General features: G+C 35.7%; 1 long non-coding RNA gene across 1 annotated transcript in view; it reads left to right on the top strand.

Annotated features, from left to right (window-relative positions):
• Window positions 1–3743: 3743 nt before the first annotated feature.
• The window catches only part of LOC309665760, a 54564-nt gene continuing 37337 nt past the window's right edge, over window positions 3744–20970 (top strand). Inside the window, exons 1-3 of the long non-coding RNA XR_014266671.1 lie at window positions 3744–5171; window positions 5501–7675; window positions 12647–12892. This is a non-coding gene — a long non-coding RNA (uncharacterized lncRNA). The remainder of the gene's footprint in view (window positions 5172–5500; window positions 7676–12646; window positions 12893–20970) is intronic.

Here is a 20970-nt window from a genome sequence, read left to right as displayed (position 1 = left end):
GCATCTATGTTCATCAGTGATATTAACCTGTAGTTTTCTTTCTTTGTGACATCTTTTTCTGGTTTTGATATCAGGGTGATGGTGGCCTCATAGAATGAGTTTGGGAGTGTTCCTCCCTCTGGTATATTTTGGAAGATTTTGAGAAGGATAGGTGTTAGCTCTTCTCTAAATGTTTGATAGAATTCGCCTGTGAAGCCATCTGGTCCTGGGCTTTTGTTTGTTGGAAGATTATTAATCACAGTTTCAATTTCAGTGCTTGTGATTGGTCTGTTCATATTTTCTATTTCTTCCTGGTTCAGTCTCTGAAGGTTGTGCTTCTGTAAGAATTTGTCCATTTTTTCCAGGTTGTCCACTTTATTGGCATATAGTTGCTTGTATAATCTTTCAATATCCTTTGTATTTCTGCAGTGTCAGTTGTTACTTCTCCTTTTTCATTTCTAATTCTATGGATTTGAGTCTTCTCCCTTTTTTTCTTGATGAGTCTGGCTAATCGTTTATCAATTTTGTTTATCTTCTCAAAGAGCCAGGTTTTAGTTTTATTGATCCTTGCTATCGTTTCCTTCATTTCTTTATTTCTGGTCTGATATTTATGATTTCTTTCCTTCTGCTAACTTTGGGGTTTTTTTGTTCTTCTTTCTCTAATTGCTTTAGGTGTAAGGTTAGGTTGTTTATTTGAGATGTTTCTTGTTTCTTCAGGTAGGATTGTATTGCTATAAACTTCCCTCTTAGAACTGCTTTTGCTGCTTCCCATAGGTTTTGGATACTCATGTTTACATTATCATTTGTTTCTAGGTATTTTTTGATTTCCTCTTTGATTTCTTTTGTGATCACTTGGTTATTTAGTAGTGTATTGTTTAGCCTCCATGTGTTTGTATTTTGTACAGATCTTTTCCTGTAATTGATATCTAGTCTCATAGTGTTGTGGTTGGAAAAGATACTTGATACAATATCAATTTTCTTAAATTTACCAAGGCTTGATTTGTGACGCATGATATGATCTATCCTGGAGAATGTTCCATGAGCACTTGAGAAGAAAGTGTGTTCTGTTGTTATTGGATGGAATGTCCTATAAATATCAAGTAAGTCCATCTTGTTTAATGTATCATTTAAAGCTTATGTTTCCTTATTTATTTTCATTTTGGATGATATGTCCTTTGGTTAAAGTCCCTTACTATGATTGTGTTACTGTCGATTTCCCCTTTTATGACTGTTAGCATTTGCCTTATGTATTGAGGTGCTCCTATGTTGGGTGCATATTTACAATTGTTATATCTTCTTCTTGGATTGATCCCGAAATCATTATGTCGTGTCCTTCATTGTCTCTTGTAAGAGTCTTTATTTTAAAGGCTATTTTGTCTGATATGAGTATTGCTACTCCAGCTTTGTTTTGATTTCCATTTGCATGGAATATCTTTTTCCATCCCCTAACTTTCAGTCTGTATGTGTCCCTAGGTCCATAGTGGGTCTCTTGTAGACAGCATACATATGGGTCTTGTTTTTGTATCCATTCAGCCAGTCTATGTCTTTTGATTGGAGCATTTAATCCATTTACATTTAAGGTAGTTACTGATATGTATGTGCCTATCACCATTTTCTTAATCGCTTTGGGTTTGTTATTATACATCTTTTCCTTCTCTTGTGTTTCCTGCCTAGAGAAGTTCCTTTAGCATTTGTTGTAAAGCTGGTTTGGTGGTGCTGAATTCTCTTAGCTTTTGCTTGTCTGTAAAGGTTTTGATTTCTCCATCAAATTTGAATGAGATCCTTGCTGGGTAGATTAATATTTGTTGTAGGTTTTTCCCTTTCATCACTTTAAATATGTCCTGCCACTCCCTTCTGGCCTGCAGAGTTTCTGCTGAAAGATCAGCTGTTAACCTTATGGGGATCCTCTTATATGTTATTTGTTGTTTTTCCCTTGCTGCTTTTAGTATTTTTTCTTTGTATTTAATTTTTGATCGTTTGATTAATATGTTTCTTGGTGTGTTTCTCCTTAGATTTATCCTCTATGGGACTCTATGTGCTTCCTGGACTTGATTGACTATTTCTTTTCCCATATTAGGGAAGTTTCCAACTATAATCTCTTCAAATATTTTCTCAGTCCCTTTCTTTTTCTCTTCTTCTTCTGGGACCCCTATAATTCAAATGTTGGTGCCTTTAATGTTGTTCCAGAGCTCTCTGAGACTGTCCTAAATTCTTTTCATTCTTTTTTCTTTATTCTGCTCTGCGGTAGTTATTTCCACTATTTTATCTTCCAGGTCACTTATCCATTCTTCTGCCTCAGTTTTTCTGTTATTGATTCCTTGTAGAGAATTTTTAATTTCATTTATTGTGATGTTCATCCTTGTTTGTTTGCTGTTTAGTTCTTCTAGGTCCTTGTTAAACGTTTCTGGTATTTTCTCCATTCTGTTTCCAAGATTTTGGATCATCCTTACTATCATTATTCTGAATTCTTTTTCAGGTAGACTGCCTATTTCCTCTTCATTTGTTTGGTCTGGTGGGGTTTTACCTTGCTCCTTCATCTACTGTGTGTCTCTCTGTCTTCTCATTTTGCTTAACTTACTGTGTTTGTGTTCTCCTTTTCACAGACTACTGATTTGTAGTTCCTGTTGTTTTTGGTGTCTGCCCCAGTGGCTAAGGATGGTTCAGTGGGTTGTGTAGGCTTCCTGGTGGAGGGGACTGGTGCCTGTGTTCTCGTGGATGAGGCTGGATCTTGTCCTTCTGGTGGGCAGGACTTCATTCGGTGGTGTGTTTTGGGGTGTCTGTGACCTTATTATGATTTTAGGCAGCCTCGCGGCTAATGAGTGGGGTTGTGTTCCTGTCTTGCTAGTTGTTTGCTGCAGGGTTTCTAGCACTGTAGTTTGCTGGTTGTTGAGTGGAGCTGGGTCTTAGCTTTGAGATGGAGATCTCTGGGAGATTTTTCGCTGTTTGATATTATGTGGACCTGGGAGGTCTCTGGTGGACCAGTGTCCTGAGCTCAGCTCTCCCACCTCAGAGGCACAGGCTGGACACCCAACTGGAGCACCAAGACCCTGTCGGCCACACGGCTCTGAAGAAAAGGGAGAAAAAAAGAAGGAAAGAAAGAAAAAATAAAATAAAATGAAGTTATTAAAATAAAAAATTTAAAAAATTATTAAAAATTAAAAAATTAAAAAGTAATAAAAAAACGAAAGAAGGAAGGAAGAGAGCAACCAAACCAAAAAACAAATCCACCAATGATAACAAGGACTAAAAACTGTACTTAAATTAAAAAAAAAAAATTGACAGGCAGAACCCTAGGATAAATGGTAAAAGCAAAGCTATAGAGATAAAATCACACAAAGTCCACAGCCTGAATTTTGGGATGATTTGTTGTCTATTCAGGTATTCCAGAGATGCAGGGTACATCAAGTTGATTGTGGAGATTTAATCTGCTGCTCCTGAGGCTGCTGGGGGAAATGTCCCTTTCTCTTCTTTGTTCACACAGCTCCTGGGGTTCAGCTTTGGATTTGGCCCCGCCTCTGCATTTAGGTCACCTGAGGGCGTCTGTTCTTTGCTCAGGCAGGACGGGGTTAAAGTACGGCAGAGGCCAGCGTGACTTTGCACCAGCCTGAGGTGCGCGTGCGTTCTCCTGGGGAAGTTGTCCCTAGATCACGGGACCCTGGCAGTGGCGAGCTGCAAGGCTCCCAGAAAGGGAGGTGTGGATAGTGAATTGTGCTTGCACACAGGCTTCTTGGTGGCTGCAGCAGCACCCTTAGCATTTCATGCCCGTCTCTGTGGTCCGTGCTGATAGCCGCAGCTCACACCGGTCTCTGGAGCTCGTTTAGGTGGTACTCTGAATCTTCTCTCTTTGCGCACCCTGAAACAATGGTCTCTTGCCTCTTAGGCAGGTACAGACTTTTTCCCGGACTCTCTCCTGGCTAGCTGTGACGCACTAGCCCCCTTCAGGCTGTGTTCACGCAGCCATCCCCAGTCCTCTCCCTGGGGTCTGACCTCTGAAGCCTGAGCCTCAGCTCCCAGCCCCGATCTGCCCCGGCGGGTGAGCAGACAAGCCTCTCACGCTGGTGAGTGCTGGTCAGCACTGATCCTCTGTGTGGGAATCTCTCCGCTTTGCCCTCTGCACCCCTGTTGCTGTGCTCTCCTCCGTGGCTCTGAAGCTGCCCCCCTCCGCCACCCCTCGTCTCCGCCAATGAGGGGACTTCCTAGTGTGTGGAAACTTGTCCTCCTTCACAGTTCCATCCCAGAGGGGGAGATCTCATCCCTATTCTTTTGTCTGTGTTTTTTCTTTTTTCTTTTGCCCTACCCAGGTACATGGGGAGTTTCTTGCCTTTTGGGAAGTCTCAGGTCTTCTGCCAGCGTTCAGTAGGTGTTCTGTAGGAGCTGTTCCACATGTAGATGTATTTCTGATGTATCTGTGGGGAGGAAGGTGATCTCCACGTCTTACTCCTCTGCCATCTTGAAGGTCTTCCCCTTCTATATTATCTTGTTTAAAAAGATTATAAACTTTGAATTTTAACAATGATTTTTATAAAGGTCTATATGAAGAAGAAATAATGGCAACAAACAATAGTCAGAAGGCAAGGAAGACTGTACCTCAACTCTTAACACATAGATATAACAGGTTATTTTTTATATGTGATGGAAGCAGGGATTACCTCTACTACCAGTCCTTCACGAAGGGACAGCCTTATGCTCACAAGTGAGAAATATTTCAAAAAGCTGTTTGAAGGGAAAAATCTGATAACATGTATGTTTCAATACATCAAATTTACATTTTTTAAAGTTAAATGTATTTTGAAAAGAAGACAGTTATAGTAATTGTTCAAAAAAAAGGAAGTGAGAATGATATTGAAGTTCTATGAAGGGATCCTGATTTTGGAATTAATTTTTTGTTTTTTAGAATTTGTGACATCAAGTAAGTTTGCTTATGGAGAGACTGATTTCCTCACCAATATCCAAGGGATATGTGTACAATATTGAGAGAATAGAAGGAAATATTTTAAGGTATTGGACAAGTGCTCATATAAAGTGCAATAATCTTTGATGCTCAGCTACTATAACTATAATCATATTTATAATCAAATAGAAATTTTAAATTCTTGTTTTCAAATCTTTACTTAATTTACTGAATTATTCCTGTCACTCAAAACACTTTGTTATACCATCATTTCATAAAATAAACATAAAATTAGTGTACAGTACAAATGGATTCTTTTTTTTTTTAATTTTTTTTTAATCCTCATTCTTTATTATTTATCTATTTATTTATGGCTGTGTTGGGTCTTCGTTTCTGTGCGAGGGCTTTCTCTAGTTGCGGCAAGTGGGGGTCACTCTTCATCGCTGTGCGCGGGCCTCTCACTATCGCGGCCTCTCTAGTTGCGGAGCACAGGCTCCAGACACGCAGGCTCAGCAATTGTGGCTCACGGGCCTAGTTGCTCCGCGGCATGTGGGATCTTCCCAGACCAGGGCCCGAACCCGTGTCCCCTGCATTGGCGGCAGATTCTCAACCACTGCGCCACCAGGGAAGCCCCAAATGGATTCTTCATACATTAAAAAATGATATTTTTAAACTGTTAACATGTGACATTTTAATGTTTTCTTTATAGCCCCAGATTTTTAAGCATGAACTGTGTTTTAATTGAATGAGTAAATTATCTAAAAATGCCTTTAAGAATTATCATTTTTTTCCTAAAAATGAACACATCCATATACCTTTCTCATCCCTATTTATTTTTACTATTCAATAAATTTAAGGATACATAAAGAAAAAATGAATACAGGCTCTTTAGCCATCTTTCCCATATGCTTCCAGTATACAATTTGGAAGGCAAAAGAGTGGTTGGTAGCTAAATTACTGAATATATTTCCTTGCAGTAAAAAGAAAAGTGCCTTTGTAGAAATGCTGTGGAATTTTCCTTTTAAACATGGTGGAATAATTTCTTACTGTCTGTAGCATTCATTTAAAATATGTAAACAGTGGTATATTTGCCATCTGTTTAAAAGACTTTTTATGATACTTTTGAATCTGTCATTCAAGGATATCACCATTTTTATCATCTAAGGTTGATGCTTAAAACTAGGATCAATGACATTTTTGGTAGCCAGACTTGCATGCTGTGGAAGTGAAGCAGCAAAGGGCTATAAAAAAGGCCAGTAACAGCCATAATAGTTCTGTTAACATCAATAAAACCGTACAGAATAGCTATTTAAAAACATTTAATATCTTGCTGAAGGTGAAGAGAAGAATATCTGCAGAATGAGTCCTGCATATCCGCTTACTCCAGGTAGCTATTAAACAGGTAAATTACCATCCAAGACCTTCCCACATCCTTGGAAACAAGTTGAAAAATGATACTGCTCATAGAAGTTTTCACCAGGTTTTCTACCCAACCTGATTTTCCAAGATAACTAGTTTCTCTACATATTTGAGGAAGCAAAATATGGACTAATTGAAAGTTTACTGAATAGATAAAGTCAAAGTATATAGATATAGACATTTATCTTCAAGAAAATGCCAGTGGATCCATTAGGGTTTCCTGTGCTGAGGTGACATAAACACTCAGATACTCATAGACTAACTTTCCAAGGATAAGTTAATAGTTAGTTCTCATGGAATTAAGAGACCTACCAAGTTATGAGGCTTGGAATATTTAGACAAGAGCAAAACAAAATCACTCCCTTATGATAGGACATTATTTAAAAAGAAAAGTTATTTTAAGATGAGTTTTCTTCAAATTATAAAAATCTCAGTAATTCTTGGGTAATGGTTCACCACTTACTATTATTGCCCTGGCACAGGGTAGTGAGGCAAAGACAGATTAAGGTCAGTAGAATTAAGAACAGAACAGAGAGGAGAGAAGGTCATATCCTTACTGAACTTCACTGAATTATAAATAAAGCTTCAACCTATGTTGACTGATCTTCAAATTAACGTCTAAAAAGTATTTTTCCTTTTTTTTCCCCAGTTTTGGACTTTAGACATCTTTATAAAATTCTCTGTTAAAGATGAACTTTAGAGATTCCTGTTATATATGCTGGACTTTTCCTGAAGTTAAGGATTGGGGTTTCGTAAAGCATTTACTATTTCATGATGGTTGGGTATCAAAATAATACAGAATGACTTTAAAATGCAATTCACTACTATTAGAAATCAGATTCAAGAATGGTCTGTATACAAACACAGAGAAAAAATATAAATTAAAAAAAATACATATTAAGACTGTCTATAAAATAAAATGTTTATGTGATATTGTGGCTGTGTATTGTCAACTGAAAGAAAAATGCACAGCGTAAGAGCTGTGAGTTGAGTTTTATTCAGGGTCTTACTGAGGACTATAGCTTGGGAAACAGCCTTTCAGTAAAGTAGCTCTGAGAGAACTGCTTCCAAGAAGTTGGGGGAGAAGCCAGTATATATACAATTTTGCCGAGAGAATACATGCAGTCAAGCATACATCTCTGTAAAAGGTTATTGCTAGTTACAAGGAACAGCGATCTCAGTTAATGATTTTTAGTGCTTTTATATGTATAGGAAGATTCAAGAATCTGGGTTCATTAAAGTTCTTTCTGAGATTTATCTATCTTAGAGGCCTGTTTTTCCAAAGCACAGAGTGCCTCATGCTGTTTTTCTTCCTGAATTCCTTTCAGGTTGTCCTGTTGGTCAGCAACTGCAGTGGCTATGATTCAATCCTTGTAGAACCAGATGGTGAGCAACATTCTTTGTTTTACAGTATTATTTGTGTTACTAAAAATATATATATTTAAATAGCCATTTATATCTCCTCTTATGGACATGGGTTTTGTTGTCATTGTAATTTCCCCAAACCCAGTTAGACAGTATGTTTTCCAACTAGATATCACTAAAGTAAATTTGTCATCCCAGGGGAGAATGTGGTTGGGAAAGATTAGCTCTCATAATATACTGATAAATTTATTTGAATGTAGTAGTTTATTTGGGAGAAGACACAAGGTAGATTTTCAGGCAATATCATTTTATTCCTAAAATATCAAGAAAAACATGATATAATAATGTAGTATGAAGGACTACAGTAAAATATCTTGACATAAGATAAATGCACAAAAATCAATCATTTTCCTGTATAATAGACAGTAGAAATTATAAGAAAAATGTGAATTCATTCACAATGACAACGAAATATAATTTTAAAAAAATAAAGCAACTAGGAATCAGAGTAACAAGAAAAGATGAAAACTTTACCCAGAAACAAAAAGGCTGAATAAAAGGAAAGACATATCATAGATTTGGATGAGTGATAAACTATAATAGATTAAGTACACTTTAAAGTCTCTTTGGGAAAAACAGGAAAGGTGATTCTAAAACTATTTGGAAGAACACTCATCATAGCTCAGGCATTATTGAATATGATGAATGCAATATTGTGACTTATAAGAAATACATACATTCAGATGACCAAAATATATTTCTCATATGTATTTCATCTTCATCCACAGTTCCTGGCTTACACCTCTCAAAACCCTTGGAATTTCCTAAGTGTTGACAGTGACAAATGTGTCTCTTGTTATGTTAATGAAGTGACTTTTGGACCCCACCTAAAGATGGGGCTGGTTGCTAGGAGAACCAACCATGAAATTAGAGTGGAACATTCAGTCCCACCCCCTGACCTCCAGGGAGGGGAAGGGGATGGAGGTTGAATCAAATGCCAATGGCCAATAATTAACTGATCATGACAATGTAATGAAGATTCTATAAAAACCCAAAAGGATGGGGTTTGGAGAACTTCTGGTTTGGTGAACACATAGAGTTTGGCGAGAGTGTTGCTGCTGGAGAGGGCATGGAAGCTCCTCACTCTCTCTCCCACACCTTGCCCTATGCATCTTTTATCTGGCTGTTCCTGAGTTATATCTTTTTATGATAAACTGGTAATTTAGTAAGTGAAATATTGCTCTGAGTTCTGTGAGCCACTATAGTTTGTGAGCCAAATTAATTGAACCCAAGGAAGAAGTGGGTTGTGGGAACCTCTGCTTTATAGCCAGACAGTCAGAAGCACAGGTAGCATCCTAGGCTTCTGACTGGCATCTGAAGTGGGGGGTGGGGGCAGTCTTGTAAGACTGAACCCTTAACCAGTGGAATCTGATGCTATCTCCAGATAGAGAGTGTGAGAATTGAGTTGAATTGAGTTAAATTATTGGACACACTATTGGTGTCTGAGAATTGCTTGTTAGTGTGGCAAAACTCTCCCCCCTGCTCCCCCCACGTGCACATTGGACTTGGCTCCAGAACTCTTTTAATGAGGTATGAAAGGAATTTATTCATTCTATTGGCTATTTAAACATACAGTGATTAAAAAACTGCAGTATTCGCATAAGACTTGAAAAGAGGACAGAATAAAAGAAATTGCCTCTAACTGGATATTAATATATATAATAACTTAATATTTAAATAAAGAAAACATGTTTGACTAATAATGTTGGGGAAATTGTGCTATATTTAGAAAAGAAATAATTTAAATCTTCACCAGAAACCACACAAAATAAATCTTTGATAGATATATTAAAGAGCTAAATATGAAAGTTGAAACTGTAAAACTCTAGAAGAAAGCTTTAAAACAGTTAAATTACCATTGAGATAGAATTTTCTAAATATGCCAAAGAAGTTATTCAATAATATTAAAACTGTTTTAAATTATGGTACATTAAAAATATATCATAAAAGCTAAAAGAAAAACTAGTAAGCATATTTGCAATAAATATGACTTTGCTTAATACAAACAGCTTTTTAAAAATCATTAAGAAAGCACTGTAAGAAGTAGTGTCACACTGACCAGCTGGCTGAAGGCAAAGGGAATACAGAATGGGTGGTAGAAAAAAGGAATTTATAAATATCATCTGTGGCTTTGTGACCAGTTCTAGAAATAAAGTAGCAGATGTGAATTGTTTCTTCAAAAAAAAAAAAAAGTAGTGTCAGTTAACATGAAAAATAATAATTCACAACAAAAATGGGAAACAAACAAGAAAAAGCATGTAATTTTATTGGTAATTAATGAAATGGAAAAAGGAATGAAATTGTGTCATTTGCAGAGACATGGATGGAACTAGAGACTCATACAGAGTGAAGTAAGTCAGAAAGAGAAAAACAAATATTGTATATTAATGCATATATGTGGAATCTAGAAAAATGGTATAGATGATCTTATTTGCAAAGCAGAACTAGAGACACAGACGTAGAGAACAAATGTATGGATACCAAGGGGGAAAGGGAAGGGGGGTGGGATGAATTGGGAGATTGGGATTGACATATATACACTACTATATATAAAATAGATAACTAATGAGAACTGACTGTATAGCACAGGGAACTCTACTCAGTGCTCTGTGGTGACCTAAATGGGAAGGAAATCCAAAAAAAGAGGGCATATATGTATATGTATGGCTGATTCACTTTGCTGTACAGCAGAAACTGACACCGCAGTGTAAAGCAACTATACTCCAATTTTTAAAAAAAAGGAGATTATAACAGTGAGAGAGGGCTTTTTTTTTCTTGTCATATTATAAAGGTTTAAGAATTTTACACGCTGAAATCTAGTAATTTCAATTTTAGCAATCTTCCCTAATAAGCTGAGGATCCAAAAATTATTACAGTATTAAAGAGAAAAATTCAAAAATTTTAAGACATCCAAGACTAGGAGAATGAATTTTAAACTGAGGCACAAACACAGAAAAGAATGCAGCCATTGAATTGTAATATTGTCTTTTCTTCATCTTTCCTTCCATTCCTGAACAATTTGGACTCAAAATCATTAGGTAAGGAAGAGAAAGGTAAGCATTTCAATATCTAGATATTGAAAACCACAAGTTTATTCCAATATCTTCAATTCTAATCCAATACCACATAGTTTGTTTTACTTTTTCCCTTTCCAAATTTTTCAATCCCTTTTCCTTCAGTGAAAGACCAGCTGTCACTATCCTTCACAGATACAATTTCTGTGTTTAAAACATGTCCTATGGGGAGAATTTCAGATGCCCTGAGTGGGATATTGGTGGCCAAGTAGAGTAGGGAGGGCATCTTTGGTGTCAGAGCCTGGGCAGCATAAGGATGGTAGGGTTTTAGAGCTGGAGCAGGGTAAGGAGAGCATATATGTATTGGGTCAGGGTGGTCATGTGTGAGGTGTCAGAGTCCAAGTGGCATGAGTAGGGAACCTGGCTCAGGGTGCTAGAGCCTGAGCAGGGTGAGGGATAGTGAAAGCTGGTTTCTCACTGAAGGAGAAGGCATTACCAAATTTGGAAAGGGAGGAAAGCAGAATAAAAGCAGAATAAACTACTGGTATTGGATTAGATTGAAAGTATTGATATGAACTTGTGGTTTTCAATATATAGTTATAGACAAGTGTAGAAGTAAGTGTGTGTGTGTGTGTGTGTGTTTGGAGGAAAGAAAGAAAGAGGGATGGTTACACTGCATTTGTGTGGAAGAACATTCTTTTTGGTAGAAAGTACATAAAGGAATTTGGAGGTGATAGGGTATAAGGTCAACACTGTACTTTTAAAAAATACAGTAAAATATTTTAAAACATTTTAAAATTTCAATTTTTATAACCTAAAGATTGTTTCAAAATTTTTAAAATATGATTTTAAAAATACTTAATAGCATAAGTAAAGTGTTATATACATATAAACACCCTCATATATGTATGTGTGGGAACATTAGACGTTAAAATGAGGAAATAGTTTTCTACGTAGATGGTCAGAGCTTCAGTTCTCTATAAACTTAGAGCAATGGTGAATGTTAACCAACAATGCCACATGCATTATTAATAAAACTGTTTAGTTTATGAGTATGCTCAACATTTCCCTTCAGCTGTGTTTTATTATGAACTATTACTCTATGGACCAAACATTAATGAGAGCTACAGTTTGAGATTTTCACAGTTTGGGTTGATGGATTTACCCAAGACTAAGGATATGATTTTGTTTGTTTGTTTATTTGGTACACCAAGAAATTAACTACAGGCATAATAGAAAACAGGTTAAGAGCACACATTGTGGGTTCAGTTAGAACTAGTTTGAAGTACTAACTCCCCCACTTAGCAGCCATGTGACAATTTTGAAGAGGAAAGTTAATCTCTCAGAGGGGGTTAATAAAACCTTTATCATAGGCTTGTGAAAGAATTAAATTTGCTAATATATGGTATCTATCATATGATAAGTACCCAATAAAATACAGTTATAAAGTATTGTGATCTCTATATGAGTCAGGGAAGGCTAGTTGCTGTAACAAACATCTCAGAGGTTTAACAAGAAAAAAAATATTTATCTCTTACTTTACAGTCTAATGAAAGTCAGAAGGGAGGCTTTGCTCTGTTCAGTCATTCAGGAACCTAGACTCTACTCATTGCACACCTTTGTCATTTTCTGAGGTCTTGGATTCTTTGTAGTTAGCTGTCACACAAAGGCAAAAATGCATAACATGTGGAAGGTATATCCCCTCTTAATAACTCTGGTAAGTGTTAACACATAATTTCAGCCCATGGTCCATTGACGAGAACTAATCACAAAGCTCCACGTAGTTACAAGGACCCTGAGAAATGAGGTCTAGTGGTAAATCCCGGATGAAGAGAAAGAATGGATATTATCCAGCATTTGTGGTCTTTGTTACAATCTGCCTTTCTGGTCTCCAAATATGTAACTCCTTTCTTTGCAGAGAGAGGTCATCCAGCCATCCTTAAAGCAGACAACTCCAAATCCCACTAGGTTGCTACACCAGTTGGAAGTACAGGATTGTTGAGAGACAGTTCTCCATGAGTTTCTCATGTTGCTGCACATCGTGTTTCAGCCTTTGTTCCAAACTGTCATGGATGTTTGTAGAGCACACAAGTTGGGAAGATAGAAACAGTGTCTCCCTCCAGGGCAGAGGTCAGAATTATTTGCTGTCCAGAAGAAAATACAGGTAAATTATTATTTTTTTTTACAAAATCTTGGCTAGTATTTATTTCTGGGTAACCTTTTGGGCTATTGATAGTTTTCTTTCTCTTGTACTGGATAAAGCAAATAGGTGTTCATTTTATAAATATTATTTTGCACCATACCTACATATTTACTCACTTTTATGTAGGCATATTATCTAATTTTTTAAATATAAAAAATAAAACAACTGGGAAAGATATACATGTATATTTCTCCACAAATGCTTATCAATATACTGCACTATAATCTATTAGTTAAATGGAGAAAATCCACATGTCCCTTCAATAAATGCAGAAAAATCTTTTGATAAAATTCAACCTTCATCCATGAGAAAATAAAGCCTTTTTGTGAACTAGGATTAAAAAGGATAATTCCTAAACCTATTAAGGTTATTGATCAAATACCTCCAGCAAACATTATACTTCAATAGTGAAATTTTTTAAGCCTTTCCTTTAAAATCAAGAACTGAGTGAGAGAAAGACATTGCCAATCACTGCTCAAATAAATATCATACTAAAGGATCTAGTTAAGGAAATACAGTTAATAGATAGAAGATGAGCTTAAGTAAATTATGCAAGCAAAACAGAAGTAAAATTTTAAAAAGGAATTTATTTCACAATAATAGGTTAAAATAAAAATGTATGCCTAGAGTTAAATTTAACAATAATGTTTGTGAATTCGTGGAGAAAATAATAGAATTTTAATGAAAGACATTAAAGAGATACAAATAAATTGAGAGATAAACTATTAAGTTGAACTATATGATACTGCTGTTTTGGCAGGTCAAAAATGGTCAAATGTCAGCAATTTGGCATAGTTCAACTTAATGTATCCATGAAGAAGACACAATGTTATGAATCTGACATTTCTCCCAATATTAATCTATATACACATTTCTTTTCCAATCAAAACCCAACAAAAGGTAATTCTAAAGTCTGTAAAGTTTCAAGAAAATATTTTCTTAGACTATAAAAGGACATTATTTGATCCTACCAAAATTATTACAAAATTATAATAATAACTAAACAGTAGCATTGGTATATGGGTAGTCAAACAGCCAATGGTAGGATACTAAGATCCCAGAAGCAGACTCCCCGGTATTGCCAATCTTGGTATCAATCTAAATTGTCTCTGAAGATCAGCTGGAGGAAGAATGGACTGTTCAGTGAAGGATGGTTGCACAACTGGGTATCGATTTGGCAAAAGATCGGTTTGGATCCCACTTTAGACTGTACACAAAAATCAAATCCAGACAACAAAAATCTGAAAATGTGAAAAACAGAACATTAAAACTTTTAGAAGTAAATATAGGAGACGATGTCACGAAATTAAGGTAAGAACTTATTAAACAAGATATAAAAAGTACAACTCATGATAAAAAAAATTTACACACTTAAAGCCTTCATTCATCAAAGAGACCATTTTAAAATTAAAATTAAAAGCCACAAATTTTTAACATATAAAACTGGTAAAGGCATTGTATCAGAATAAATCATTTACTCTTACAAATGAGAGGGGAAAATTAACCAAATTAAAATTTGGGCAAAAATCAAGGCCATGCATTTTAAATGAGAGAGGCACGCATAACATATAACAGTACAAAAACGTGATGAAATTTATGGGAAAATTTGTGGGAAATACAAATCAAAACAATACTAAATTACAATTTCACATGAATCAGATTGACAGAACTTTAAACATTTTGCCTATTTTAGGGGTTATTTTTGGATGTGGTGCATTGAGAACTATCACACAGAGCTGGCAGGAATGTAAATTGGGAAACATTGTAAATAAATCTGAATTCAACCAGTGAAGTTGATGATGTGAGTCTTATGGCCCAGCAAGTTCATTCCTAGGCATATACCCTCGAGAAATTCTGCCCCAGATGCCCAAGGAGTCATATAAAAGAATATTCATAGCAGCATTATTTGTAATGTCCAAAAAACTAGGAACAATCCAAATGTTCATCACCAATCATACTTTTCATGTAAAGTTCAAAAACACATAAAACTAAATAATATATATTTTAAGGATACATACATGTGAAACAGTTCTTTAAAAAAAGCAGTTGTATGATAAATGCAAAAGTGGGGATCATGGTTATCACAGAGAAGAGGAGTAATGGACCAGGGTCAGGGAGGAGTACACAGAGTGTTTCCCTAGTATTGATAATTCAATTACTTGTGTTATATTATTATCTATACCTTATAAAGGTATTAAAACATTCCCATGTATTAATGAAATGTTTCACAATATATTCTAAGAGAGAGAGTGAATTATTTCCCAGAAGCCCAAAGTGGGTTAGGAGACAATAGTTTCAAGTCACTTTAAATCAATTCCACTTTCTTGGATCTCATAAATCCAGCTGCCTTTAAGCATGATTTAAAATCCAGGCCAGCCTCATCCCTGACATGGCACACAGAAACACTCATATGTCTTTTGTTCTACAACTGTTTCACTTATAAGACACTTAAAGTATAATCTTAAAGTAATTTTGTCCCCCTTTGTCTTTTTAAAATTAACTCAATGAGTTATACAATATCTGAGATTTGCTTCAGTAAATTCAAAGCTGGCAGTATAGATGAAACAAGCTGAGCATAAGTTGATGACTGTTCTAATTGGTGACAGGCACATGTGAGTTCATTGTACTATGATCTCTACTTTTCTATATGTTTGAAATTTTCTGTAATAAAAAGTTTAAAAAGTTAATTCAGGGGTCAAAATTTTTCCTTGAGTGTACATGAAAACTAAGTCCGTTGACTTTTCTGACTACTCATAGGTAATAAAAATCATATGGCTGCTTTAAATCAGGAAATAATGTCTCAATTCAAAAATTCTAATTGCAAGACCTATATGATAAAACTCTTATATTATAAACTTAAATCTTCCCCTCCCTAGTTATGATATTCTGCAGGCAAGAGGCCAGAAAATAGAGTAGGGTGGTATTGTGCTTCATTTTTCTTTTCCTATTCATTTGTCCATTTGCAAAAAGAGGATTTTTCTCTCCCTCAGGTTTAGTTTAGAGAGGAGAGTAAAAGGGAACAGAAAAATTCTTACTTGACTGCTGCTGTTTTTCGATGGCTTTATAGTCTCTGGGTATTGCTGGTATTTAAAGCCTACTCTTGTAGGGCACTTTTGTATGGATTTTTCAGAGGTCCCACTGGGAATATCCACTGCATTGCCCACGAAGCATTTTCCTCTCACTTCAGTCCTCTCCTCATCTTGTTTTTTGCCGGTCCACTGTACTCTACAGAGGCCCCTTCAGATTAAAATACTAACAGGCCAACCCTCACCCCTTTGTAGCCCACCACTCATTCTGGGAAGCATTCATGTATTTTTTTCTCCAGTGAACTCTGGAAATGCATATACCTCTTGTTCAACTCATCTATCAGCTGCTGGCTAGATCATATATATAACCCTTGTATTTTTCAGATAGAAGCCAGACAGAAACCCACCATTCAACATTGTAGGTCACGTTATTAAACTTTATCAGAAGTTTTGTTGAAAAGTCTCCTCACCAGGCTTGAACAATTTCCACTCTTACTCTACAGGTCTCAATTGCTGTCTCCAAAGAAATCCTCTTTATAAATCTACCTTTCTTCATCTGAATAACATGAATGATGGCTTTTGATTTGCAAAACCCAGTTTTGATTTTTTATTTTGAAAATGTCCCTCCCAGGGAGACCCCACACTGATACCTAGTCTCTTTCAATTTACTGTTCTGTAATGAAGAGACATGCTGAAGCAATCTCGGTGCTGATTTGGATGGTCTTTGAAAGATGACAGTGAACGGAAATATAGTCAACAGAATTAAGATTAGTAAATAGCATGATTTTTTTTTAAAAAGAGCCTTCTGGAAACTAGAGCTAAATTGTAAGAGTTGCTTGTTTGGATTGCTGTCATGGATTAGCAAACATATTTTGATTAATATTTAGGCAATAAAAAAATGAGGATGAGGAGCCAAAGCGGGCTATTATTAATAAAAACAGATGTGTTCATACATATGGATCTAAATATAGATCATTGCCAATAAAAGCAGTTATGTTTATCATGAGATTAGTAAAGCATTTCACAATTTCTTTGGTACCCTCAGTTTTCAGATTAGGCTTAACATATGTGCTGAAAGACAGTAGTATGAGATATTTCGTATAATATTGTTACAAAAAAATGTTAATTATGTCAGTATAGAAGGAAGTCACCCATGGAATACTTTAATACTCATCATTTTAATTGATGATTTAGGTAAAATATATCTAATGTGCAGATAATACATTAATATATTTTAATTTTTATGTAAAATGTAACTTGCTTCATAACTAAATTACCAATCAAACTTCATTTTTCACCATTTGTTGTTTTGTCCTTGACCTTTGAAACTTAACTGTTTAAAATAGCAAATTACCTTAAATGGCAACTGTTGACTAATTAGTTCCACACACATTATTTGATTAGTCTATACTATTAATAGATAGCCTGTATTTCTCAAACATTCTCGAAATCAAATTCTTAGCTCAATTACACAATAACAAATCCAAATGTGTGGTGATATAGCAAACAAGGCTAATAAAAATGAGACCTTGCAAATGAGCCAAGGTATTTTAATGAAATGTGTTCCTCCTGGAATTTGGAGCACATGGTATGTTGGAATGCCATGTGATAGAGGAAAACACAACAGTAATAGATGATACTTCTCCTTTTTTGTCAGTAAGGTTTTTTCCAAAGGTGTTTGTACTCTAATAAGTTGTAGACCATATGGCATTTAGACTACCAAAGCTAGTTAAGTTACCTTTATTGCTCTGCTGTAAGCAAGACTAAGCACTTCCTCCGAGTCTTTTCCAAATATAAGTTCAGACAAAACTTAGGCATTTTTGAAAACTGAGGTAACAGAGCTCTATATTGAGTAGGTTGTTAGGCGGAGAAGAAAGTCCCACCCTGATTTCCTCTTATCTAATCAACACTGTTCCACAAACCCATCTATATCTTTGAATTTTAAAGCATTTAAGAGAATAGATTAAAATAGAAAAAAAGAAGCAAGAAGACAAAAGTAATAGAAAAATAATTTTAAAAAGCAGAAGTAGCAGCAGTACAGCCAAGAAAAGCATGAAAAGAAAAATGCTCAATTTATTGGTAAAAATCTTTAGAAGTACCAAGGTCAAAACAAGTAAAACAGAAGTGTGTTTCTACTCTCCCTTCCTCTTCACACGGCTCCCAACTCACAGGCCTGAGACACTGCTTCCAGATGAACAACATCACGAGACACTCACATGTCAGATTACCCAGTGACTTAATGCTGTTCTTTCAAAGAGTGATAATTGTGCAATTGTGCTTTTTAAGGCAGCGGACTGTATATTCAATTTTGTTCTAATCTAAAATGCACTGTCCAAAAACACCTCGCATTGCAGACTTTTTGAACATGGAAACTTATTATACAGTGAAATCACAGTCCAATTAACATTGAAAAGCGATATCATTTTAATCAACATTTTCCATCTGTCTATCAAAGGGATGTGGCTCTGTGTGTGTGTGTGTGTGTGTGTATGTCTGTGTGGTTGGCATCATCTCACTGCATTGCTTAAATAGCATAAAAAGGCTAAATCATATACATTTCAAAAGTACACTTAGCTCAAGAATGAAAGTAATTAAATACTTATTATTATGTCAGAAAGTTAGAATATCTCTGGAAATCCTAGTCATGTGACCATAATTCATAGGTATAACTCTGGGAAAAAGGAACAAATTAGATAATTAGATAAAAGCCAATACACCCTAAAGCACAGAAACATCATGACGTGCTATAGTCAGGGTCAGGTTGGGAGAGGGGTTAGCAGGAGGAGTCGTGAGACAAAACAAGTGCTAAATATATTCATAGGCTGATCAAAATAAAATATTTTTGTATTAATTAAATTCCTCTTGATAATAAAATATATTATAGAAACTTTACCCCTATCTGGGTAAACCAAATAATAGAAAGAACATCTGCTGGATAGAAAAAAGAGGTTATTTTGAATTTCTGTTTTTGTGGATTCTAAAAGTTCAAAAGATCTACCCCAAATTGTGCAAATCAATAGATAAGAATGAAGTATCAAGTAAGATGCTATGAGAAAGATTAATATATGAGGGATTCAAGTATTTATGTGATCAAATTGTTCTGAAATCTGAACTGTGTTGGGACTGGAACACAGGGTCTAGTTGTCAAGGTTAAATCAGATGAAATAACTTTAGTAATATAGTCCAGGTGATCCAAATGGCTTGGCAGGTAGTCGCAGTGTTAATAAATGGACTTTAAATTTCCCAGTCCTTAAATTCCCTGGAATAAAAGAAAAGGGAGACAGTAAGAGCTTGAGTGAGACCATTAAAATTCATTTCTGCACTTAATCTGGTGATAAACTCAAGGGAAAATAACCTCTGAATCTATGTTCTTTAAGTCAAGCTATAATTTAATGTAACCTGCTCAATAACTTTGAGGTTTCTGGCTTTCAAACTTTTTTGACCACAAACCAAAATAATATATATTTTCAGAATCCAGTCCATATGCATGAGCACACTACTATTGAAAAAAGGTTTCATGAAGTGACGCTTACTGTGATAAAGAGTGTGACTCAACTTTTGATATGTGGCCACTGACAGCCTTCATACCCCAACATTCTCCCTTTTTTTCTTACCCCATATCCCTCCTTTTGAGCTAAGAGAGGTGTGGGATTTCAAATCACCCAAGGCCCAGTCTGCCTATGGGTATTTTTGCCACATCTCCCCTCCTTAACCACTATAAAAACCCTATGCCACTCCCCTTTCATGACTCTCTCAAGTCATTTTTTAGCCTGCTTGGAGCTACTCTACTCTCCCCAGAAAGCCTATTATGTGTGTAATGTATTTTTTCATAATTTCCTGTTGCATGTGTGGCATCATCAGTCACCACATCTGAACCAAATCTGGGGGCTGTTCCGCATCTTTAGAGTGACCACAGCACTTACCTAACGACGTGTAATGAATTTTCATATTTTCTATTCCATTCCATGGTATTTCATTTAAAATAATACTGATCATAACCTTCTACAGTGATTTTATAACCCATTAATTGTAGATTTCATTTGAAAATTCTAGTTCAATTTCAATTCTATAATTGAAAATTATAAGAAAAGCATAAAAATTCTGACTCTAAATTATTTTTAGGTCTTCTGATTTTTAACATATTATATACTTGGATAACAATAACAGTAAGACCTGGCATTCCAAACATATTCCAAGGATGGCATATCTAAGCATAGCAAGACTCCAGCTTTTCCCACCTCACTGTTACTCCAGCCATACTATACCTGTCATGAAGGTGACAGAGCCGTGCTTCTCAGAAGTTCATAATCACCTGATGACCTTATTAAAATGCAAATTTTCAAACAGTAGTCTTGGGTAGGAGCAAAAGTTCTGCACATCTAACAATTGTCCAGCTAGTGTCCATATTGCTTGTCCATGGAGCATACTTTGAGCAGAAGGTCAGAGAAGATCGCTGTGGAAATCTCCCTCCGACTGTGTGTTGTCCCTGTGCCTGTGCCTCCTCTGTGCTCTAGTGCTGAGTAGCTTTGTCCCGAACTCTTCATTTCTGATATGTAGACACTTGCGTTGTCATTTCCCTTATTTCTCTGTCCGTGAATCCTTTATAATATCTGAATCATTTAACAGTAAGTTGTACACATGATGCCCTTTTACCACTAAACACTTCAGCATATAGTTCCTAAGAATCACAAGTCTCGTATATAATCGAATTCAGGAAATCGACATTAAAACAGCACTGTTATCTAATTTACATTCCTTATTCAAATTCTAATTGCCCCACTAATGTTCTTTATGGCAAAAGAAACAAATTTCTGGTCCAGGATCCAAGCCAGGATCCCATGTTGCATTTAGTTGTCATTTCTCATTAGTCTTCTTTAATCTGGAACAGTTCTTTACTCTTTCCTTTTCTATCATGTCCTTGACATTTTTGAAGAGTGCAAGCTCTTTATTTATAGAAGTTTGTCTGAAGTATCTTCATAATTCAATTCAAGTTATACATTTTTGGCAGGAACA

This window comes from Balaenoptera physalus (genome assembly GCF_965194825.1).
Source record: "Balaenoptera physalus genome assembly, chromosome: 8".
Taxonomy (NCBI): Eukaryota; Metazoa; Chordata; class Mammalia; order Artiodactyla; family Balaenopteridae; genus Balaenoptera; species Balaenoptera physalus.
The sequence above is the reverse complement of the archived record's forward strand: the minus strand, read 5'-3'. Positions and strand labels throughout refer to the sequence as shown.